The following is a 22,663-nucleotide window of genomic DNA, read 5'->3' as shown; positions in this document are numbered from 1 at the left end:
ATGGCAATTAATGGGCAGAGAGGGTCAGATAGCTACACACAGGGCCTGAGTTCAAGGCTGGAGCCGACAGATAAACAAAATGAAGTATCGTGTTAATGAACAGTCCAGCAGGCATCAGCTGAGTGATCATAGGGTCCAATGAGCAGCAATAGATGAAAGAGGGAACTGTTCGGTAGTCATTACTATGCTAGGCGAGCGGGAGACACGACATTCAGGAAGCTAGCGGCTGGGGATAGCAGAAGGGTCTTTACCGACATCCACGACGCAGAGGCCAGTCGAGCCCACATCGGTTGAATTACATCAGCAGACCAGCAGAACAGTCGTGATGGATTGGCGGGGCTCCGTGTCGACAAAGGGTCCAGGCCAATTGGCAAGAGATGTATTGTAGTTGGTGTACTTCGTTTGCTAGCCGGGAGATGGGCCTAGCTCGAGGCTAGCTCGATGCTAACTGGTGCTTGCTTCTGGACAAGGGCGTTAGCCACAATAGCCACTCGGTAGCAGCTAGCCAGCTGCGATGATCCGGTGTAATGGTCCAGAGCTTGCGCCAGGAATCCAGTGATGTAGTGGAAAAAAGCAGTCAGATATGCTCAGGGCAGACTGGCAGGTATTATCTGGGCTATCCGGGCAAAAGTGGCTGGTGTTTGAGCTAAAGGTAAAGACCACTAGCAATGGCTAATGATGACTAAATAGCTAATAGCTCATTAGCTGGCCAGCTTCTGATGGCTAGCTTTATGATAAGTGATCATTCATATAACTGTCCATTTGACTGAGCTGGAACAGGGGTGGGTGTCTAATTCCTTTTTGGAATATGGAAAGTTTGTGGGCAGCCAGAGTTTGTAGACAGCAAAATCCCTGTGGTAGCAAAAGCAAACTAACTGCTCCTCATCATTATCAATCCATCAAATGTATTTATAAAACCCTTTTTTTTCAGCCAACGTCACAAAGTGAAATGAAGAAACCCAGCCTAAAACCCCAAACAGCAAGCAATGCAGATGTAGAAGAACGGTGGCTAGGAAGAACTTCCTAGAAAGGCAGGAAACTAGGAAGAAACCCAGAGAGGAGCCAGGCTCTGAGAGGGTGCCGGGTTGAGATTCTAAGTATATGGCCAAGATGTTCAAATGTTTATAGATGACCAGCATGGTCAAATAATAATAGTCGCTGTGGTTGTAGAGGGTGCAACAGGTCAGCACCTCAGGAGTAAATGTCAGTTGGCTTTTCATAGCTGAGCATTCAGAGTTAGAGACAGCAGGTGTGGTAGAGAGAGAGAGAGTCTAAAACAGCAGGTCCGGGACCTGCTGGTTGCACGTCCGGTGAACAGGTCAGGGTTCCATGGCCGCAGGCAGAACAGTTCAAACTGGAGCAGCAGCATGGCCAGGTGGACTAGGGACAGCAAGGAGTCGTCGGGCCAAGTAGTCCTGAGGCATGGTCCCACGGCTCAGGTCCTCCGGGAGTGGCGTGGGGGAGAGAAGGAGAGAGAGTACTTAAATTCACACCGGATAAGACAGGAGAAATACTCCAGAAATCAAACTGACCCTAGCCCCCTGACACAAACTATTGCAGCATAAATACTGGCGGCTGAGACAGGAGGGGTTGGGGGACACTGTGGCCCCGACTGACCGATACCCCCGGACAGGGCCTACCAGGTAGGATAAAACGCCAACCACTTTGCCAAAGCACGGCCCCCACACCACTAGAGGGATTTCTTCAAACCACCAACGTACTACCCTGAGACAAGACTGAGTATAGCCCACAAAAATCTCCCGCATGGCACAAACCCGAGGGGGCGCCAAACTCGGACAGGAAGATCACGTCAGTAACAAAACCCACTTAAGTGACGGGATTGAAGAGCACCAGTAAGCCAGTGACTCAGCCCCCATAATAGGGTTAGAGGCAGAGAATCCCATTGGAGAGAGGGGAACCGGCCAGGCAGAGACAGCACGGGCGGTTCGTTGCTCCAGTGCCTTTCCCTTCACCTTCACACCCCTGGGCCAGACTACACTCAATCATAGGACCTACTGAAGAGATGAGTCTTCAATGAAGACTTAAATTGAGACAGTCTGTCTCTCACATTTATAGGCAGACCATTCCATAAAAATTGAGCTCTGTAGGAGAAAGCCCTGCCTCCGGCTGTTTGCTTAGAAATTCTATGGACAATAAGGAGGCCTGCGTCTTGTGACCATAGCGTACGTGTAGGTATGCATGGCAGGACCAAATCGGAGAGATAGGTAGGAGCAAGTCCATGTAATGCTTTGCAGGTTAGCAGTAAACCTTAATGCAACCGCTGTGTCAGATTTCAAAAAAGCTTTACCGAAAAAGCAAACCATGCAATAATTTGAGTACGGCGCTCAGATCCCAAACAAGCAAAAAGATATCCGCCATATTGTGCAGTCAACAGAAGTCAATAATAACATTATAAATATTCACTTACCTTTGATGATCTTCATCAGAATGCACTCGAAGGAATCCAACTTCCACAATAAACGTTTGTTTTGTTCGATAATGTCCATCATTTATGTCCAAATTCTTCCTTGTTGTTAGCACGTTCAGCCCAGTAATCCAACTTCATGACGCACGAGCAGACAAAAAGTCAAAAAGTTCTGTTACAGTCTGTAGAAACATGTCAAACGAAGTATAGAATCAATCTTTAGGATGTTTTTAACATAAATCTTCAATAATGTTACAACCTGAGAATTCCTTTGTCTGTAGAAATGCGATGGAACAGAGCTTGCTCTCAAATGAACGAGCGGCATTCTGGCAGACCTCTGACTCATTCCCCTCTCATTCGGCCCCACTTCACAGTAGAAGCATCAAATAAAGTTCTAAAGACTGTTGACATCTAGTGGAAGCCTTCGGGAAGTGCAACATGACGAATATCCCACTGTATCTTCAATAGAGGATGAGTTGAAAAACGACCAACCTCAGATTTCCCACTTCCTGGTTGGATTTTTTCTCAGGTTTTTGCCTGCCATATGAGTTCTGTTATACTCACAGACATCATTCAAACAGTTTTATATATGCATACAGTGCCTTGCGAAAGTATTCGGCCCCCTTGAACTTTGCAACCTTTTGCCATATTTCAGGCTTCAAACATAAAGATATAAAACTGTATTTTTTTGTGAAGAATCAACAACAAGTGGGACACAATCATGAAGTGGAACGACATTTATTGGATATTTCAAACGTTTTTAACAAATCAAAAACAGAAGAATTGGGCGTGCAAAATTATTCAGCCCCCTTAAGTTAATACTTTGTAGCGCCACCTTTTGCTGCGATTACAGCTGTAAGTCGCTTGGGGTATGTCTCTATCAGTTTTGCACATCGAGAGACTGACATTTTTTCCCATTCCTCCTTGCAAAACAGCTCGAGCTCAGTGAGGTTGGATGGAGAGCATTTGTGAACAGCAGTTTTCAGTTCTTTCCACAGATTCTCGATTGGATTCAGGTCTGGACTTTGACTTGGCCATTCTAACACCTGGATATGTTTATTTTTGAACCATTCCATTGTAGATTTTGCTTTATGTTTTGGATCATTGTCTTGTTGGAAGACAAATCTCCGTCCCAGTCTCAGGTCTTTTGCAGACTCCATCAGGTTTTCTTCCAGACTGGTCCTGTATTTGGCTCCATCCATCTTCCCATCAATTTTAACCATCTTCCCTGTCCCTGCTGAAGAAAAGCAGGCCCAAACCATGATGCTGCCACCACCATGTTTGACAGTGGAGATGGTGTGTTCAGGGTGATGAGCTGTGTTGCTTTTACGCCAAACATAACGTTTTGCATTGTTGCCAAAAAGTTCAATTTTGGTTTCATCTGACCAGAGCACCTTCTTCCACATGTTTGGTGTGTCTCCCAGGTGGCTTGTGGCAAACTTTAAACGGCACTTTTTATGGATATCTTTAAGAAATGGCTTTCTTCTTGCCACTCTTCCATAAAGGCCAGATTTGTGCAATATACGACTGATTGTTGTCCTATGGACAAAGTCTCCCACCTCAGCTGTAGATCTCTGCAGTTCATCCAGAGTGATCATGGGCCTCTTGGCTGCATCTCTGATCAGTCTTCTCCTTGTATGAGCTGAAAGTTTAGAGGGACGGCCAGGTCTTGGTAGATTTGCAGTGGTCTGATACTCCTTCCATTTCAATATTATCTTGCTTGCACAGTGCTCATTGGGATGTTTAAAGCTTGGGAAATCTTTTTGTATCCAAATCCGGCTTTAAACTTCTTCACAACAGTATCTCGGACCTGCCTGGTGTGTTCCTTGTTCTTCATGATGCTCTCTGCGCTTTTGACGGACCTCTGAGACTATCACAGTGCAGGTGCATTCATACGGAGACTTGATTACACACAGGTGGATTGTATTTATCATCATTAGTAATTTAGGTCAACATTGGATCATTCAGAGATCCTCACTGAACTTCTGGAGAGAGTTTGCTGCACTGAAAGTAAAGGGGCTGAATAATTTTGCACGCCCAATTTTTCAGTTTTTGATTTGTTAAAAAAGTTTGAAATATCCAATAAATGTCATTCCACTTCATGATTGTGTCCCACTTGTTGTTGATTCTTCACAAAAAATACAGTTTTATATCTTTATGTTTGAAGCCTGAAATGTGGCAAAAGGTCGCAAAGTTCAAGGGGGCCGAATACTTTCGCAAGGCACTGTATATTAGCAACTGGGACTGAGTAGCAGGCAGTTTACTCTGGGCACCTCTGGGCACCTTATTCATCCAAGCTACTCAATACTGCCCCCAGCCATAAGAAGTTTAAACGATTGAGAAAAAAACATGAAAAGTCTCCTTTGACAAACGGCCAGGGATGACAAAGAGTTGTTCAGTGGAAAGTAACAACTTGGCAATAAAGAGAAGCCGAGTGAAATATACTTTTCCCTCCATGGAGGCCATGCTTGGTACTGGATTTATGACTCCATTTTGGATCCAGAGGGGATTTTCTAGGTCTGTATAGACGCGGGCCGATTCTCAAACAGAGCCACAACCTTGTTGGTTTCATATAAAATTGGTGGGCGGAAAGAGTAACTGAATCTCTTTAATATGGTGCCGTTTGCTGCCTCAGGAAGACCTATAGTGGTGAATTGCAGTGTCATTCCCCGCCTTCTCTTTAAATATTAATTGAACCCATTATGGTCAAGGAGAGTTTCAACCAAGTTTGTAAAGGCATCGTTTGAGACAGCCATAAACTTATGCAGTTCTCCTCCTGACTGCTTCCAAGTGATTACTTTAGTTTAAAACACCATGTTTTCCAAAACACTTAGAATAAAATATTTGAGGCTAACATCGACGCAGACAGCAGAACACACTCTTGATGACATCTCTATTTTCAAAACGAATGCCCAGCATCCCAATTTACAGTACTCATCCTTTTACTGGCCTGCTTCCATCTGCAGTAACACTCAGCACACCAGCTGTGTTCAGGTGATAGAACGCAGTGCAGAGAAAATGATCCCTGCAAACTATAACCAGACTTCATCCAATGAGTAGGCCACTACTGTGCTCTATCATCCCATCATATCTATTCATCCATCTTCTTTAATTTTCTCCTGTGGATAATAGGGACGGGTGTATTATTTATGCTTATTCCTCTGGAGACTGCATGATTCTGGTATCAGGGTGCTCCAGGAGGAGCTATAGACACACTGTCAAATCATATTTTTTGAGTCAACTTAAACTTTGTAACTCTGCTCCCTCAAAGTTAAGTCCAATCTAATCTAAAGTTACTTCAACGTAGTATACTAAGTGAAACGGACAAATGTGGATTGAATGACCCTACACCCATTAGAACTTCACCACTATTCCACTACTTGGCCCTATTTGATCCTACACCAGACCGGCAGCCTGGAAGGACGGGACACTATCGTTCAACAGACCTTGTAATTTCTCTGCAGTAAAAATCTTGTACACTACAACATATATAGTTGATAACCATGTCTATGAACGCTAAGAAGCCAACCTTACTGAAGCACTTGTTATTCCTATCACTCTCTATTGGCCTTCGCCTATTTATAGGGAACCGCTTAGGATCCCTCACCGTGGACCCATCTTCCTCTACAACTCTATTCACTGCCTCAGCATACGACACCTTCTGTACTACTCCGACCCTGGCAACCATGACTTGCCTTTCTCTCACCGGACACTTCTACTCTCCAGGGTTAAGGACAATAGCTCTGACAGGATAACTGACACATCCTAACTTGACTTTGTCTGGTGAAGACTTTGTCTGGTGAAAACTCAGCAGGACAGACAGCCGTGATGATTGGACTTTACATTCAAAATATTGTGTCAAAATGAACCGTTATACTATATGATCTGCACATGTACCCGAAAAGATCCCAAAACAGTACCATATGAGTTCATATGTTGACCTCTGAAGGTACCTTATCTGTACATTGACCTTTTTGTACTCCAGGGAACACTGTCACCTAATTGTACCCTTATTTCATTAGAGTGTGTGGATGTTCTTGGTGCTAAATGTGTACCTGGTGGCACTGCAGAAACATCGATGCACCCGTGACCAATAGGTTGCAAGTTCAAATCACGAGAGCTCCTTTTACATCAAGTTTCCCTGAGCACTGCTATTTTTAGGTTGGTGTTGTTAGATAATCAGACAATTATTGACTTGACTGAGCAACTTTTGGCAAAGTGTACCAGTGTGCCACAAGCACATCTGAAGTATCCTATAAGAATAACGGTAATTGCAAAAATAGTAATACAGTAATTATTTACTGTAAAATGATCATATTGTCAGTATCATAAAATGTACTTTGTTAGTACAACAACAACAAAAATACATTGAAGCACATTGACTTGACTTAAAATTAAAGCAGCATGATAAGATATATATATATATATATATATTACAATTAACAATTTAAGTTGTTTTATTGAATTGACTTTGGAAAATTAGCTGAAACAACCAAAAGACAAGATTACTTTGTACAGTGCATGGTGGATTTGATGTACAGGGGACTAATATACTGTACGGGTTTGTTCATAACAGTTTAACTGTTCTTTCTTGTTAGCAACCAAATAGATCCAAGTTGGCTAGACCTGAAATATGAATATTAGGTGGCTAGTCTGCTTGAGAGATTGTGTATGAGGACTGTGGTCATTTTCTATAATGCCTGCTACAAGAAGTTGGTCATTGTTAGTGGATGTGCATTGGTCATCTGGTCAGATTTGCAACAAAAAAGGGAAGATCAGTGATTATTGCAAAAAAGCAGGTTAACTTTTTATGGCTGCATGGGCAGTATTGAGTAGCTTGGATGAAAAGGTGCCAATTGTAAACGGCCAGCTCCTCCGTCTCAGTTGCTAATATATGCATATTATTATTAGTATTGGATAGCAAACACTCTAAAGTTTCCAAAACTTTCAAAATATTGTCTGTGAGCATAACATAACTGATATTGCAGGCGAAACCCTGAGGAAAATCAAAACAGGAAGTGGCTTCTATTTTGAAAACTCCATGTTCCATAGCCTCCCTTTGCTGGATTTAAGGGGATATGAACCAGATTCCTTTTCCTATCACTTCCTCAACGTGTCAACAGTCTTCAGACATAGTTTCAGGCTTTTATTTTGAAAAATGAGCCAGAACGATAACATTGCATCAAGTGGTTACATGAGTTTTGCTCGCGCAACAGAATTTGGACAGCCATTGTTTTCCTCTCTCCTACTGTGAAAGACATTTGCGGTTGATATATTATTGATTATATCTTTTTAAAACAACCTGAGGATTGATTATAAAAAACGTCTGACATGTTTCTGTGGACATTATGGAAACTATTTGGAATTTTCGTCTGCTTTGTCGTGACCGCTCTTTCCTGTGGATTTCTGAACATAACGCGACAAACAAACTGAGGTATTTTGGATCTAAAAATAATCTTTATGGAACAAAAGGAACATTTGTTGTGTAACTGGGAGTCTCGTGAGTGAAAACATCCGAAGATCATCAAAGGTAAACAATTAATTTGATTGCTTTTCTGATTTTCGTAACCGAGCTACCTGATGCTAAGTGTACTTAATGTTTTATCGTGCGATCGATAAACTTACGCAAACGCTTGGATTGCTTTCGCTGTAAAGCATAATTTCAAAATGACAAGTGATGACACTTATCCCGATATCGGGATTGCAGCCATAACAAGTTAAACTATTTTGATAAAATAATTACATTATTTGTGGGTGTGGAAGGCTTACATTTAGCCTAGGTATAATATTACATGCCCTGAATTCATTAGATTATTCCTGACTGAAATGTATTGACCTTTTTTACTTCTTGACGCACCCATCCCGTTAGCGGGATCATTTTCATCAACACCAGCTGAATTGCAGCGCGCCATATTGGAATTAAATTACTACAAATATTTAATTTTCATTAAATCACAAGTGCAATATAGCAAAACACAGCTTAGCTTGATGTTAATCCACCTGGCATGTCAGATTTCAATACAGCTTTTCGGCAAAAGCATAACAAGCGTTTATGTAAGAACATCTCTCTCAGTAGACAAAATATTACAAACACCTAGCAGCCAAGTAGATTGGTCACGAAAGTCAGAAAAGCAATAGATTAAATCGCTTACCTTTGATGATCTTCGGATGTTTGCACTCACAAGACTTCCAGTTACACAATAAATGTTTTTGTTCCATAAAGATGATTTTTATATACGAAATACCTCCATTTGTTTGTCGCGTTATGTTCAGAAATCCACAGGAAAGAGCGGTCACGACATCTCAGACGAAAATTCCAAATAGTATCCGTAATGTCCACAGAGACATGTCAAAAGTTTTAATAATCAATCCTCAGGTTGTTTTTAATTGTTAAACAAAGCTTGTTTAGATAATAACTTTTTTGAAATGTAGATATATATCGTGAATCATCCATACATTTGAAAAATAAAAGAGAGATGAATTTTAGGCCATATCACCAAGCCTACCTGGGAATACTGATTACTGTAGCTTGCCTCATGAATGTAAGCCTGATGTTAGGCTGATGCAATGCCACTCTGCTTTGTCCACAGTCCACAGTGTGTATGCGTGCACACTCACACACACACACACACACACACACACACACACACACTGAATCTTACAAGCATGCATATGCACCCACGCACACACACAAACACATTTTTTCAGCATCTGCCGTGAATCTGCAGAGTGCCCAGCGGTAATATTAACTCATTTTATTCAGAGGTGGTGGTGGTAGAAGACATCAAGTGTTAAACATGGATATGTAAATTATAGCTCCAGGGGTAGATTATACCAATTCATCTCTGTCTTTGGCTTTTGTCTATCTTCTCTCACCTCATAAACATGCATGGGTCCCTCTGAAACACATTACACACGTTGGCTTTATAAAAAGCAATATAGGAGCCCTTTGATTCTCTTTACACAACACACAAGATAATGCATTATAAATCCCAGCCCAGGAGTATAAAATATATATATTATGAGCATGTGTCTTGAATTATTAAAGCACTGTGCGAAGGTGGCCTGCAAATCCTGCCTGAAGCTACAGTTCTTTGTTGCTGAGGAATAATCTGCAAGACAAACCCAGGTAATTAACCAGGTAATTAACCAAATGGTGTGAAAAACAGCTCTCCGGACCGCAACAGTGAAGAAGTCTAATTTGGAATATCAAAGTGATGTTGTCTTCCTACCAGAGTGATACACCACATTGACTCTCCACTTAAGCTTACTTTTAGCTTCATTACAATACATTTGAGTCATCGAGTGCATGCTCTTACCTTGAGTGACTTCTGTTCACTTCTGAGGGTCGTGTATGTGGATGTGAATCAGGTCACAAGAAGGGCAACAGAGCTCTTTCTCAGAACCAACTAACACTGTAAATATACAGTACAATGTAAGAAAGAAAAGAGCAGTGTCCTATGTTTCACCCGGCCTATATGCGACTATCCTGTAACATTTTAATCCATTTAAGAGGAAGAGTTTGCTCCCTGCAGTAGACGCTGGAAGATTTTGCTCCCTGTGTAAGCCAACCAGGGGTTTAGAGTTCTGCCAACTGCGAGCGAATTTAACAGCCCTTATTATTAGTTGGAGGAGAAATTTTTGGGGAAAGAAGATCTGAATCCTTTCAAATATCTGTGAATCCGTGGGGGGTCAATTCTGCGAAATAGCAGCACGCTCTTCTTTTTCCGGTCCAAACAGAATCTGTTTGAAGGACTTTAACATTATACTAGTACTTTGCTGGGCATTTTGCTATCTGTCTTTTTTAGTCTCCTGTTATTAGCATCATGCTACCTTTGTTATGTTAATTCTAACATCCCATTGTTTCTCTCCCATAGCTTGATAGCGTGAGCTCAAAACCTTTAAGTCTCGGACAAAAACAACAACAACACCAGTATGATGGTTCCTATGCTAGCAGGTGCCCAGGAAAAATCTTTACTCTCTTTGATGTGGTGCTGAGATGGTAACATCACTCTTTTCTGGCACTATTTATTTATTTTTCTTCCTCTCCTTCCCCTCCAGGCTAGCAGGGGAGAGTTTTATGCTGTGTTGTGCTTCGAAAGTCAGGTGGAAAAAACATAAGCCAGGGGGTGAGAGAAATACAAGAAAAAAGTCTAAACATTTATTAGCCCCTGAAAGACTCCTCTCCATCTTCCATTTTCCTCCCCACTAATGTGCTGAGCTGGGCAGGAGATGCTAACGTCTTAATTACACTACTCCCAGATAACGATAACACTCGCCTTGGCCTGTTTAACAGGGCCTGGGAAGAAAGCACTATCTGAGACACAGTTAGCAGTCGCCAGGGCAATGTTACATCAAGGTGAAAGCACATATCTGCAGAGCTGTGGACTTGAGTCACATGACTTGGACTCGAGTCACAAATATGATGATTTTAGACTCGACTTGACAAAATCAAAAAAGACATGCAACTCGACATTGACTTTAACACCAATGACTTGTCATGACATTGGCCTCTTACCTCCTTTTTCCTCTCTCTACCCTACTGAGGTTACATTTGCAAAACCCTTGGTTAACATAGAGATTCTGGGAATATCAGAAGGTGGGGGGAAATGAACTATATTCTAGTAATCCGACCAATGGAACATATGCGGTGGTACTTAATGAATATGATGTCAGTTAGGTTGTCATCTGAGACATTCTCATCAATGATAAGATGACATAAATTCTACAGTGGAAAGTCTACACATCAGAGTCATCGGATTCACATGGAATTGTTGTTCAATTTCAATGTTTGAATATGAAATTATTTGTGATGGAATGAAATGTGATTTTAGCTTCTAAAATGTGAGATTTGGGTTTTCATAAGATAGGGCTCTGCTCAATCAGTGGCCCGCACCTGTGAAGGGACATGGGCTATAAAACTTTTCAAACACACCCTCCTCTCCCTTTGTCATGTACTGTCATGTTGTGTCTTGTCTCTGTCCTTTCCCTTCACCCTGTCTCCCTCTGCTGGTCGTTGTTAGGTTACCTTTTCTCCCCCTCTTTCCCCCAGCTGTGCCTTGTCTCCTCCTAACCACCTCGTCACCCCTTTTCCCACCTGTTCCCTTTTTCCCTCTGATTAGTCCCCTATATCTCTCTCTGTTTTTGTTCCTGTCCTTGTCGGATTCTTGTTTGTTGTGTTTCATGCCTGAACCAGACTGTCGTCATGTTTGCTGTAACCTTGTCTTGTCCTGTCGGAATCTGCCGGTCCGTCTGAGCCTACCTATGTTTGGTAATTAAAGAAGCTCTGTTTAAGTTAATTCGCTTTTGGGTCCTCATTCACGCACCGTAACAGAAGAATCCGACCAAGAATGGACCCAGCGACTTCGGATCCTCTCCACTCAGCCGTCGGGATCCAGGGAGCGATGCTAGGCAGACACGAGCAGGAAGTGTCTGCTGCTCGACATGCCGTTGAGACCCTGGCCACCCAAGTCTCCAACCTCACAGAACAGGTTCACCATCTCCGCCTCGATCCACCGGCCACTTCCAGGGCTTTCGAATCTCCGGAGCCCAGAATCAATAACCCGCCGTGTTACTCTGGGGAGCCCACTGAATGCCGCTCGTTCCTCACCCAGTGTGATATTGTGTTTTCTCTCCAGCCCAACACTTACTTCAGGAGCACTGCTCGTGTCGCCTACGTCATATCTCTCCTTATTGGACGGGCTCGTGAGTGGGGCACGGCAATCTGGGAGGCAAGGGCTGAGTGTACTAACCAGTATCAGGACTTTAAGGAGGAGATGATACGGGTTTTTGATCGATCTGTTTTTGGGGAGGAGGCTTCCAGGGCCCTGTCTTCCCTATGTCAAGGCAATCGATCCATAACAGACTACTCTATTGAGTTTCGCACTCTTGCTGTCTCCAGTGGCTGGAACGAGCCGGCCTTGCTCGCTCGTCTTCTGGAGGGTCTCCGCGCAGAGGTAAAGGATGAGATTCTCTCCCGGGAGGTTCCTTCCAGCGTGGATTCCTTGATTGAACTCGCTATTCGCATTGAGCGACGGGTTGATCTTCGTCACCGAGCTCGTGGAAAGGAGCTCGCGCTCTCCGTCGCCCCCCTCTCCGCATCACTACCATCTTCCTCTGCCGGCTCGGGTGCTGAGCCCATGCAGCTGGGAGGTATCCGCATCTCGACTAAGGAGAGGGAACGGAGAATCACCAACCGCCTCTGTCTCTATTGCGGTTCCGCTGGTCATTTTGTCACTTCATGTCCAGTAAAAGGCCAGAGCTCGTCAGTAAGCGGAGGGCTACTGGTGAGCGCTACTACTCCTGTCTCTCCTTCAAGATCCTGCACTACCTTGTCGGTCCATCTACGCTGGACCGGTTCGTCAGCTTCCTGCAGTGCCTTAATAGACTCTGGGGCGGAGGGCTGTTTTATGGACGAGACCTGGGCTCGGGAACATGACATTCCTCTCAGACAGTTAAAGGAGCCCACGGCCTTGTTCGCCCTGGATGGTAGTCCTCTCCCCAGGATTCAGCGTGAGACGCTACCTTTAACCCTCACTGTTTCTGGTAATCATAGTGAAACCATTTCTTTTTTAATTTTTCGTTCACCTTTTACACCTGTTGTTTTGGGCAATCCCTGGCTAGTTTGTCATAATCCTTCCATTAATTGGTCTAGTAATTCTATCCTCTCCTGGAACGTCTCTTGTCATGTGAAATGTTTAATGTCTGCTATCCCTCCTGTTTCCTCTGTCTCTTCTTCACAGGAGGAGCCTGGTGATTTGACAGGGGTGCCGGAGGAATATCACGATCTGCGCACGGTGTTCAGTCGGTCCAGGGCCACCTCTCTTCCTCCACACCGGTCGTATGATTGTAGTATTGATCTCCTTCCGGGAACCACCCCCCCCCGGGGTAGACTATACTCTCTGTCGGCTCCCGAACGTAAGGCTCTCGAAGATTATTTGTCTGTAGCTCTTGACGCCGGTACCATAGTCCTCTCCTCCTCTCCCGCCGGAGCGGGGTTTTTTTTTGTCAAGAAGAAGGACGGGTCTCTGCGCCCCTGCATAGATTATCGAGGGCTGAATGACATAACAGTGAAGAATCGTTATCCGCTTCCTCTTATGTCTTCAGCCTTCGAGATCCTGCAGGGAGCCAGGCTTTTCACTAAGTTGGACCTTCGTAACGCTTACCATCTCGTGCGCATCAGGGAGGGGGACGAGTGGAAGACGGCGTTTAACACTCCGTTAGGGCACTTTGAATACCGGGTTCTTCCTTTCGGCCTCGCTAACGCTCCAGCTGTCTTTCAGGCATTAGTCAATGATGTCCTGAGAGACATGCTGAATATCTTTGTTTTCGTTTACCTTGACGATATCCTGATTTTTTCACCGTCACTCCAGATTCATGTTCAGCACGTTCGACGTGTCCTCCAGCGCCTTTTAGAGAATTGTCTTTTTGTGAAGGCTGAGAAGTGCACTTTTCATGCCTCCTCCGTCACATTTCTTGGTTCTGTTATTTCCGCTGAAGGCATTAAGATGGATCCCGCTAAGGTCCAAGCTGTCATTGATTGGCCCGTCCCTAAGTCACGCGTCGAGCTGCAGCGCTTTCTCGGCTTCGCGAACTTCAATCGTCGTTTCATCCGTAATTTCGGTCAGGTGGCAGCTCCTCTCACAGCCCTTACTTCTGTCAAGACGTGCTTTAAGTGGTCCGTTTCCGCCCAGGGAGCTTTTGATCTCCTCAAGAATCGTTTTACATCCGCTCCTATCCTTGTTACACCTGACGTCACTAGACAGTTCGTTGTCGAGGTTGACGCGTCAGAGGTGGGCGTGGGAGCCATTCTTTCTCAGCGCTCCCTCTCTGACGACAAGGTCCACCCATGCGCGTATTTTTCTCATCGCCTGTCGCCGTCGGAACGTAACTATGATGTGGGTAACCGCGAACTGCTCGCCATCCGGTTAGCCCTAGGCGAATGGCGACAGTGGTTGGAGGGGGCGACCGTTCCTTTTGTCGTTTGGACTGACCATAGGAACCTTGAGTACATCCGTTCTGCCAAACGACTTAATGCGCGTCAGGCGCGTTGGGCGCTGTTTTTCGCTCGTTTCGAGTTCGTGATTTCTTATCGTCCGGGCTCTAAGAACACCAAGCCTGATGCTTTGTCTCGTCTCTTCAGTTCTTCAGTAGCCTCCACTGACCCCGAGGGGATTCTCCCTGAGGGGCGTGTTGTCGGGCTGACTGTCTGGGGAATTGAGAGGCAGGTAAAACAAGCGCTCACTCACACTCCGTCGCCGCGCGCTTGTCCTAGGAACCTTCTTTTCGTTCCCGTTCCTACTCGTCTGGCCGTTCTTCAGTGGGCTCACTCTGCCAAGTTAGCCGGCCACCCTGGCGTTCGGGGTACGCTTGCTTCCATTCGCCAGCGTTTTTGGTGGCCCACCCGGGAGCATGACACGCGTCGTTTCGTGGCTGCTTGTTCGGTCTGCGCGCAGACTAAGTCCGGTAACTCTCCTCCTGCCGGCCGTCTCAGGCCGCTTCCTATTCCTTCTCGACCGTGGTCTCACATCGCCTTAGATTTTGTCACCGGACTGCCTTCGTCAGCGGGGAAGACTGTTATTCTTACGGTTGTCGATAGGTTCTCTAAGGCGGCTCATTTCATTCCCCTTGCTAAGCTTCCTTCTGCTAAAGAGACGGCACAAATCATCATCGAGAATGTTTTCAGAATTCATGGCCTTCCGTCAGACGTCGTTTCGGACAGAGGTCCGCAATTCACGTCTCAATTTTGGAGGGAGTTTTGCCGTTTGATTGGGGCTTCCGTCAGTCTCTCTTCCGGCTTTCACCCCCAGTCTAACGGTCAAGCAGAACGGGCCAATCAGACTATTGGTCGCATCTTACGCAGTCTTTCTTTTCGTAACCCTGCGTCTTGGTCAGAACAGCTCCCCTGGGCAGAATACGCCCACAACTCGCTTCCTTCGTCTGCGACCGGGCTATCTCCTTTTCAGAGTAGCCTCGGGTACCAGCCTCCGCTGTTCTCATCTCAGTTCGCCGAGTCCAGCGTCCCCTCCGCTCAGGCTATTGTCCAACGTTGCGAGCGCACCTGGAAGAGGGTCAGGTCTGCACTTTGCCGTTATAGGACGCAGACTGTGAGGGCTGCTAATAAGCGTAGAACTAAGAGTCCTAGATATTGTCGCGGTCAGAGAGTTTGGCTCTCCACTCAGAACCTTCCCCTTAAGACGGCTTCTCGCAAGTTGACCCCGCGGTTCATTGGTCCGTTCCGTATTTCTCGGGTCATTAATCCTGTCGCAGTTCGACTTCTTCTTCCGCGATACCTTCGTCGCGTCCACCCGGTCTTCCATGTCTCCTGCATCAAGCCCGTCCTTCGCGCCCCCGCTCGTCTTCCCCCCCCCCCCCCCATCCTTGTCGAGGGCGCACCCATCTACAGGGTCCGTAGAATTTTGGACATGCGTCCTCGGGGCCGTGGTCACCAGTACCTCGTAGATTGGGAGGGGTACGGTCCTGAGGAGAGGAGTTGGGTTCCCTCTCGGGACGTGCTGGACCGTGCGCTGATCGAGGATTTCCTCCGTTGCCGCCAGGTTTCCTCCTCGAGTGCGCCAGGAGGCGCTCGGTGAGTGGGGGGGTACTGTCATGTACTGTCATGTTGTGTCTTGTCTCTGTCCTTTCCCTTCACCCTGTCTCCCTCTGCTGGTCGTTGTTAGGTTACCTTTCCACCCCCTCTTTCCCCCAGCTGTGCCTTGTCTCCTCCTAACCACCTCGTCACCCCTTTTCCCACCTGTTCCCTTTTTCCCTCTGATTAGTCCCCTATATCTCTCTCTGTTTTTGTTCCTGTCCTTGTCGGATTCTTGTTTGTTGTGTTTCATGCCTGAACCAGACTGTCGTCATGTTTGCTGTAACCTTGTCTTGTCCTGTCGGAATCTGCCGGTCCGTCTGAGCCTACCTATGTTTGGTAATTAAAGAAGCTCTGTTTAAGTTAATTCGCTTTTGGGTCCTCATTCACGCACCGTAACACCCTTCCTATATAAAGCCTTGACGACAATATAACCTCCTGTTCTGAGGATGTGAGGACGACGGTCCTATGTCAGAATGGTTCAGATAATAACTACAGAAAGAAGCCAACATCAGCGTGAGCTTTGGTTGCGAATGGTATGAACTTTGAACTCTTATTCACTATAGAAGTGATACCTCCTAGCCGCTGAGTTAGCAAAATCAGATGCAAATGAGGTTTAGGAAGGAACAGACAGAGTATCCCGTCTTTCACCCAACGACGTTACTACAACGTATCCAATTGACAACCAGAAACATTCTTCAAATGACAAAGGACTCGGTTGGACAACACGGCCTTCCATCTACCACCAACCTACCGAAGCGCAGCTCAGAGTAAATATTTATTGCATTTTCCTTTTCCAAATGGGCGGTAATTTAGAATGCATAAGATACTGTATTTACGATAGCACAGCTTCGGCCTTTGTTCCTCAGTCTTCCCGCTCCTTCACTCAAACCCAGCCCCTTTCTTTTGTGTAACAAGCTGTCATATCTGTTCCGCCCGCTAGGGACGTTTTCCTTTACGACGTAATTTGTAATCAAGTTATGATTTAATTATGTGTATGTGTAATTCTGAGTGAGAAGTTAGGTATTTAGTAAATAAATGATTAAACCCAATTTTGTATTGCTGATTCAAAGTTTTAGCCAAGGTTCATGAAGATAACCAAGAATTTACAACTTTCAGATGAGACTGAATTAAGATGATGATTAATATTGACTTCTATTGATGTAAAATATTACTAGGTCTTTAAGAGTTTATTTGGAAGATAACTGCTCTATAAATATTATTTTGTGGTGCCCGACTCTCTAGTTAATTACATTTACATGATTAGCTTAATCAGGTAATATTAATTATGGAGAAATTATTTAATAGAATAGCATGTCATATCACTTAATCCGGCATAGCCAAAGACATGACAGACTCCCCAAGCCCAAATATAAAAAATGTATGCCATTAAAAAAAGTGTGCATCAACTCTTCATTTAACGGATTACAGTTTGAATTGGACAGCAGCCAATGAAATTGTGCCACCTCAGGAAAGGTTGCACATGGCAGTGCAGAGGAACGTTGGTGGGTGAATTCAGACAAAGCCCTTGGCTATAAAGACTACGCTGTAGTCAACAAAAAATGGATTACATCTTGCAAAACATGCGGGAAGACAATTACAGAGAGAGGCGCAACAATTTCCAACTTTATTTGACATTTGAAGCTGCACAAAGAATGGTAAGTCGTGGCTAATATAGCCGACAGCTATATATACATTTACTAGTGTAACATGTAGGCTAATGTAACGTTAAATCAATGAGCCTCCACACAGTCAGTCAGTATGGGAACGTGATCTTTGCACCCAAGATTGAGCTACAACTGGCTAGGTAGTTGGTAGCCTAAATCCTGCCTGATGGTGCTGCTGTTCCTAAAACCATTGACATACGTTAGCCTACTGTCACCACACACAGAGAGCGTGTGTGTGTTAACTTCGTAAGGTATAGGGTGCAGCATTTTCACTTTTGGATAAATAGCGTGCCCAATTTCAACTTCCTGCTACTCATGCCAATAATATAAGATATGCATAGTATTAGTAGATTTGGATAGAAAACACTCTGAAGTTTCTAAATCTATTTGAATCATGTCTGTGAGTATAACAGAACTTATCTAGCAGGCAAAACCCAGAGGACTAACCATTCAGAATTTTTTCTTTGTTGAGGTCTCTGTCTGTTCACTGAGTTCTCATTGGGAAACGATATTTCTTAGGAACTTGTTTTCAATTTCTACCGCTTCCACTGGATGTCACCAGTCTTTGGAATTTGGTTGAGGTTATTCATTTGTGCAATGAAGTAGGGCCATCTGGGAACTGCGTAACAGTGTTGAGAGTTGCACAAGACTTGAAAAGTAGCTTGGTTTGTTGTCTTCCTGTATTGAACACAGATAGACTCGTCTTCAATTTGATCGATTATTAACGTTTTAAAATACCTAAAGTTGTATTACAAAAGTAGTTTGAAATGTTTTGGCAAAGTTTACAGGCAACTTTTGAAATATTTTGTAGTGACGTTGCGCAATTTGGAAGCTGTTGTTTTCTGGATTAAACAAGCCAAATAAATGGACATTTTGGATATATATGGATGGAATTAATCAATCAAAAGGACCAATTGTGATGTTTATGGGACATATCGGAGTGCCAACAAAAGAAGCTCGTCAAAGGTAAGGCATGTTTTATATTCTATTTCTGCGTTTTAGGTAGCGCCTGCAGGGTTGAAATATGCTACCCTCTTTGTTTACTGTTGTGCTATCATCAGATAATAGCTTCTTATGCTTTCGCCGAAAAGCCTTTTTAAAATCTGACATGTTGGCTGGATTCAAAACGAGTGTAGCTTTAATTTAGTATCTTACATGTGTGATTTAATTCAAGTTTGATTTTTATATCAATTTATTTGAATTTGTCGCTCTGCATTTTCCCTGGCAATTGGCCAAGTGGGATGCAAGCGTCCCCTATACCATAAGAAGTTAAGGTTGGGAGATTGTGTACAAGCCTACATCGCCGATTGCGATCCTCAATAGTCGATCGCTATTGGGGGGGTGCGGTGCTACTGCCTCTGCTCAATTATTATTATTTTTCTTCCGATATCTGTTTTAATATGCTTACCTCTTACAGATTTGAACATTACCAAATTAACAAAAGTGTCACAAGTGAACCAAAACAGTGTCCAATCTCACAGTTCATGGAGACCTGTGTAGGGCAGTACAGCATGAATCATCCACAGCAGAAAGCTATCAACAATGCATTACTGTACGACTAGGTTATTGATTGCACCTCGCCTCTGTCTATTGAGGAAAACAAGAGTTTCTGTCACTTTCTGTCAGTGGTTGACTGTAAGTACAGCCTAGTGTGTCATAGAACATTGACATCAAAAGTAGAGAACCTCACTACAGAGAGATGTTCAAAACTGAAAACTCAGTTGACCAACACAGACAATGTTTCAGTCACAGTGGACAGTTGGTCCAACCAAAAGATGAGGTGGTTCCTTGGTGTCGCTGTGCACTGTATGGAGAAAGATGGAGAGAGGATACAGCTCAAGTCCCATTGGCCTGTGACCGCTTCAAAAGCCCACACACGGCCAAAAGAATCTGTGAGCAATTTGAGGCCATATGTGATGAGTACAGCATTAAAGATACATTTGACTACATCATTAGTGACAATGCTGCCAACATGAGAAAAGCATTCACTGTGTGCTTCCCCATTGGACAAGAAGATGAAGTACATGACGAAGATCACACTGATGACCTAGAGTTCTGGAATGACCTAACCCTGGAAGACCAGCAGCCAGTGGATGCTGCTAATGCAAAAAAAACTGTGTTTGGTGTGTTTTGCCCAAACTCGCCAGCTGGTGGTGGGAGATGGCTTGACAGAAACAAAAGTGATGACTGACTCTTTCAAAGTTAGCAAAAATCAGCTCACTGCTGCATACAAGCACCAAAGAGGTGTTTGAGGTTGAATTTGGGGAACGAGGCATCTCTGCTGCTGCCAACACAAGATGGAACTCGACAAGTGAAGGCTGATTTCCAATGAGACCATCTAAAGCTCTGTCATGTTCTAGAAAAGGTTGGGGACAAGGAGTTGTTTTTCACAGTACGGGAGGGGAATAAGTTGAAGGAGTTAGTGGACATCATGAAGCCATTTGGCAACAGATTTGACACAGGGGGAGAAGATAGTCACAATCAGTTATGTTGTTCTCTCTGTCCTGTCCCTGAATCACCACCTAGAGCAGCAGAAGCCTCAAGACCATTTCCTGAGCGGCCTGGTCAGATGTCTCCAGGCATCCCTAAACAAACCATTTCTTTGAATCTTCATCAATGTGAAAATGGCCAGGACACAAGATCTAATCACTGCCCCATTTTCAGATCCAGTCTACCTCAAAGCAGCTGCCTTGGATCTGTCTTTTTCTCTGATGTGGGTGGAGCACCATGTGCTGGTCAAGGAGGAGGTCAAGGAGGAGGTGGCACAAAGAGTGAAAGGTAAATATGATTGAGTTTAATGTAACTAATTTTTCCATTTGACTGCAACAATAACACTTTTTCAGTTTAACCCAGTGCATCACCAATACTCTAATACCGGACTTTTTGTTTCTGCTTTTACATGTTTTGCCAGAACTAATTCTGCAAGATGCTGCAGGGACTGAGCAAGCTGTGAGAGGGCCATAGTCTTGGACATGAAGAAGGGCTGTTTGCAAGCATACTGTTAGAGGCAGAAGAAAGCTGTTGGGACCTCTCCAGCACTACAGCTAAGTCACTACCTTGACATATGCGAAGGACAGAATACCCTCTTGTTCTGGGCAATGAATATGAATTGCCTCCAAGTGCAATGCCTCCAGTGCTCTGGTGGAGCGTGTCTTCAGCCATGGTGGCATCATACTGCGGCCTTATCGTGCGCAAATGACTGACAGACTTTTATCGAATTTTGTCTTTTGCAAATGCAATGCATCATAGGGCCCTGAGATAAGAGTACAAATTAAACTGTTTATGCATTACACACACACACACACACACACACACACACACACACACACACACACACACACACACACACACACGATTGTAACTTTATGGAAGGATTTTTTTAGGTGTCTAGAGTATATCTAGAGAGAAAGAGAACACTACAATATTTAGTTTTTGTTTTGTCTTTCTCATGACTACCCATTGAAAAATAAAGTTTATTTGGAAAGTAATAAATATATACATGTTTAAAAGCATTTCATTTGCGTAAAGTTAATGTACTAACTATTACTCTTGTTAAAAATATGAAATGGTATTACATTTGGTGAAGAGCACATTATGACTTGTTTAAGACTCAGAACTCAAAGGACTTGTCGGTCTTGTTTTGACTTGAGACTTGACTTGGACTTGCCTGTCTTGACTTGGGACTTGACTTGGGACTTGAGTGCTAAGCCTTGAGACTTACTTGTGACTTGTAAAACAATGACTTGGTCCCACCTCTGCATATCTGTGTGTAAATATCTCAAAGCCTTTCATGTGTTTTTTTCCTATTCCCTTCCCTCTGCTGTTCTGTGTAATAGGACTGCAAACTGTAGCCCAGGACCAAATCTACTCACACTACATAGAATGTCTTACTTCTAATTCCCTACACAGATCAATTATCCACCAGCCTTGAGTTCCATTGCAGTGCCCTGTAGCTGACACCAGGCAGCCTGTGAGTTCTGCATGTCTACCCATGGTGTGCTACCCAGTGGTGAGTCAGGCCTATCTCCTCTCTGCAGAATCCCCAGTATGGAGTCTGCTGGGAGGTGTGATGAAGGCTTTTAAAACATCCCTGGTGACGAATGGCAGCTATAGCTGTCTCCATAGAGGGATTTTTCTGCATGCTACCACTCAGCTAGAGTCTTTAATGATGACACTATCAAAGCCATGTCGGACTGCCGAGATCACCCAGTGTTCACTCCCCTATTAGCAGGCCTGCTTACACAGCCAGTGGTGGTGGCTAGGTGAGGGAGGAGGGGTTGAGGAAGCATGCAGGGAGAACGGCTTCCAGCAGCAGTAGATGGTTGGGAGAGAAGAAGATGGGAAAGGGGAGTTAGGGAATCCATTATCTACTGCGACTGGCTACTGTAAGCAGAACCTAAAGGTTTGTAGCTCTTTACACTCACAACCCTTATACGGGATGAAAATGGCAGATTTGGTCACTGATAAATTGGAACGCAGTGGCTGTGCAGTAACATGCTATACATGACGTCAGAGCTCAGGGTCTCAGTTCTACAGCACTGTATGGTATTCAACTGACAGACGTTGTAAACGTGAGCGCCATGCCAACGAAGATGCCCCCATCCCTCTTGCTAATTAGGCTAATTTGACGTTTGTCCTATGTCCTCCGTCACCTATGCTAAAGTTATGCCTTACCTGAATGACTAGACACTGTTTACAAAACTGTTTATAATAAACATACTGTATGTGTTTATTCAACATAATGTGGGACTAGCTATGTATTTCAATGTCTTGTTTGTTGATCACCTGTGGAAGAAATTAAACGTACAGAATATTACAATTTGGTCGTACGGCGGAAATTGGTTTGTGTCACCCAGAACATAACTCTTTATGTTCATGTATTTATCGATCAGAAAGTAGAAGTACAATGTGAGGATGTTTGACAAATGAAACGTTAAGGTTCATCTAAAGAAATGTAAATTATTTCCTTGGTTTTCCTCGTTG

At 44.2% G+C, this 22,663-nt stretch overlaps 1 long non-coding RNA gene and 1 pseudogene across 1 annotated transcript in view; both read left to right on the top strand.

Annotated features, from left to right (window-relative positions):
• The window catches only part of LOC149970426 (uncharacterized), a 168,481-nt gene that overhangs the window by 80,097 nt on the left and 65,721 nt on the right, over positions 1-22,663 (top strand). The window lies entirely within an intron of this gene.
• On the top strand, positions 19,713-21,176 carry LOC149970427 (uncharacterized; annotated as a pseudogene).

The sequence above is a fragment of the Oncorhynchus mykiss genome, chromosome 29, assembly GCF_057628025.1.
Source record: "Oncorhynchus mykiss isolate SJ-2025 chromosome 29, ASM5762802v1, whole genome shotgun sequence".
NCBI lineage: Eukaryota > Metazoa > Chordata > Actinopteri > Salmoniformes > Salmonidae > Oncorhynchus > Oncorhynchus mykiss.
The sequence above is the reverse complement of the archived record's forward strand: the minus strand, read 5'-3'. Positions and strand labels throughout refer to the sequence as shown.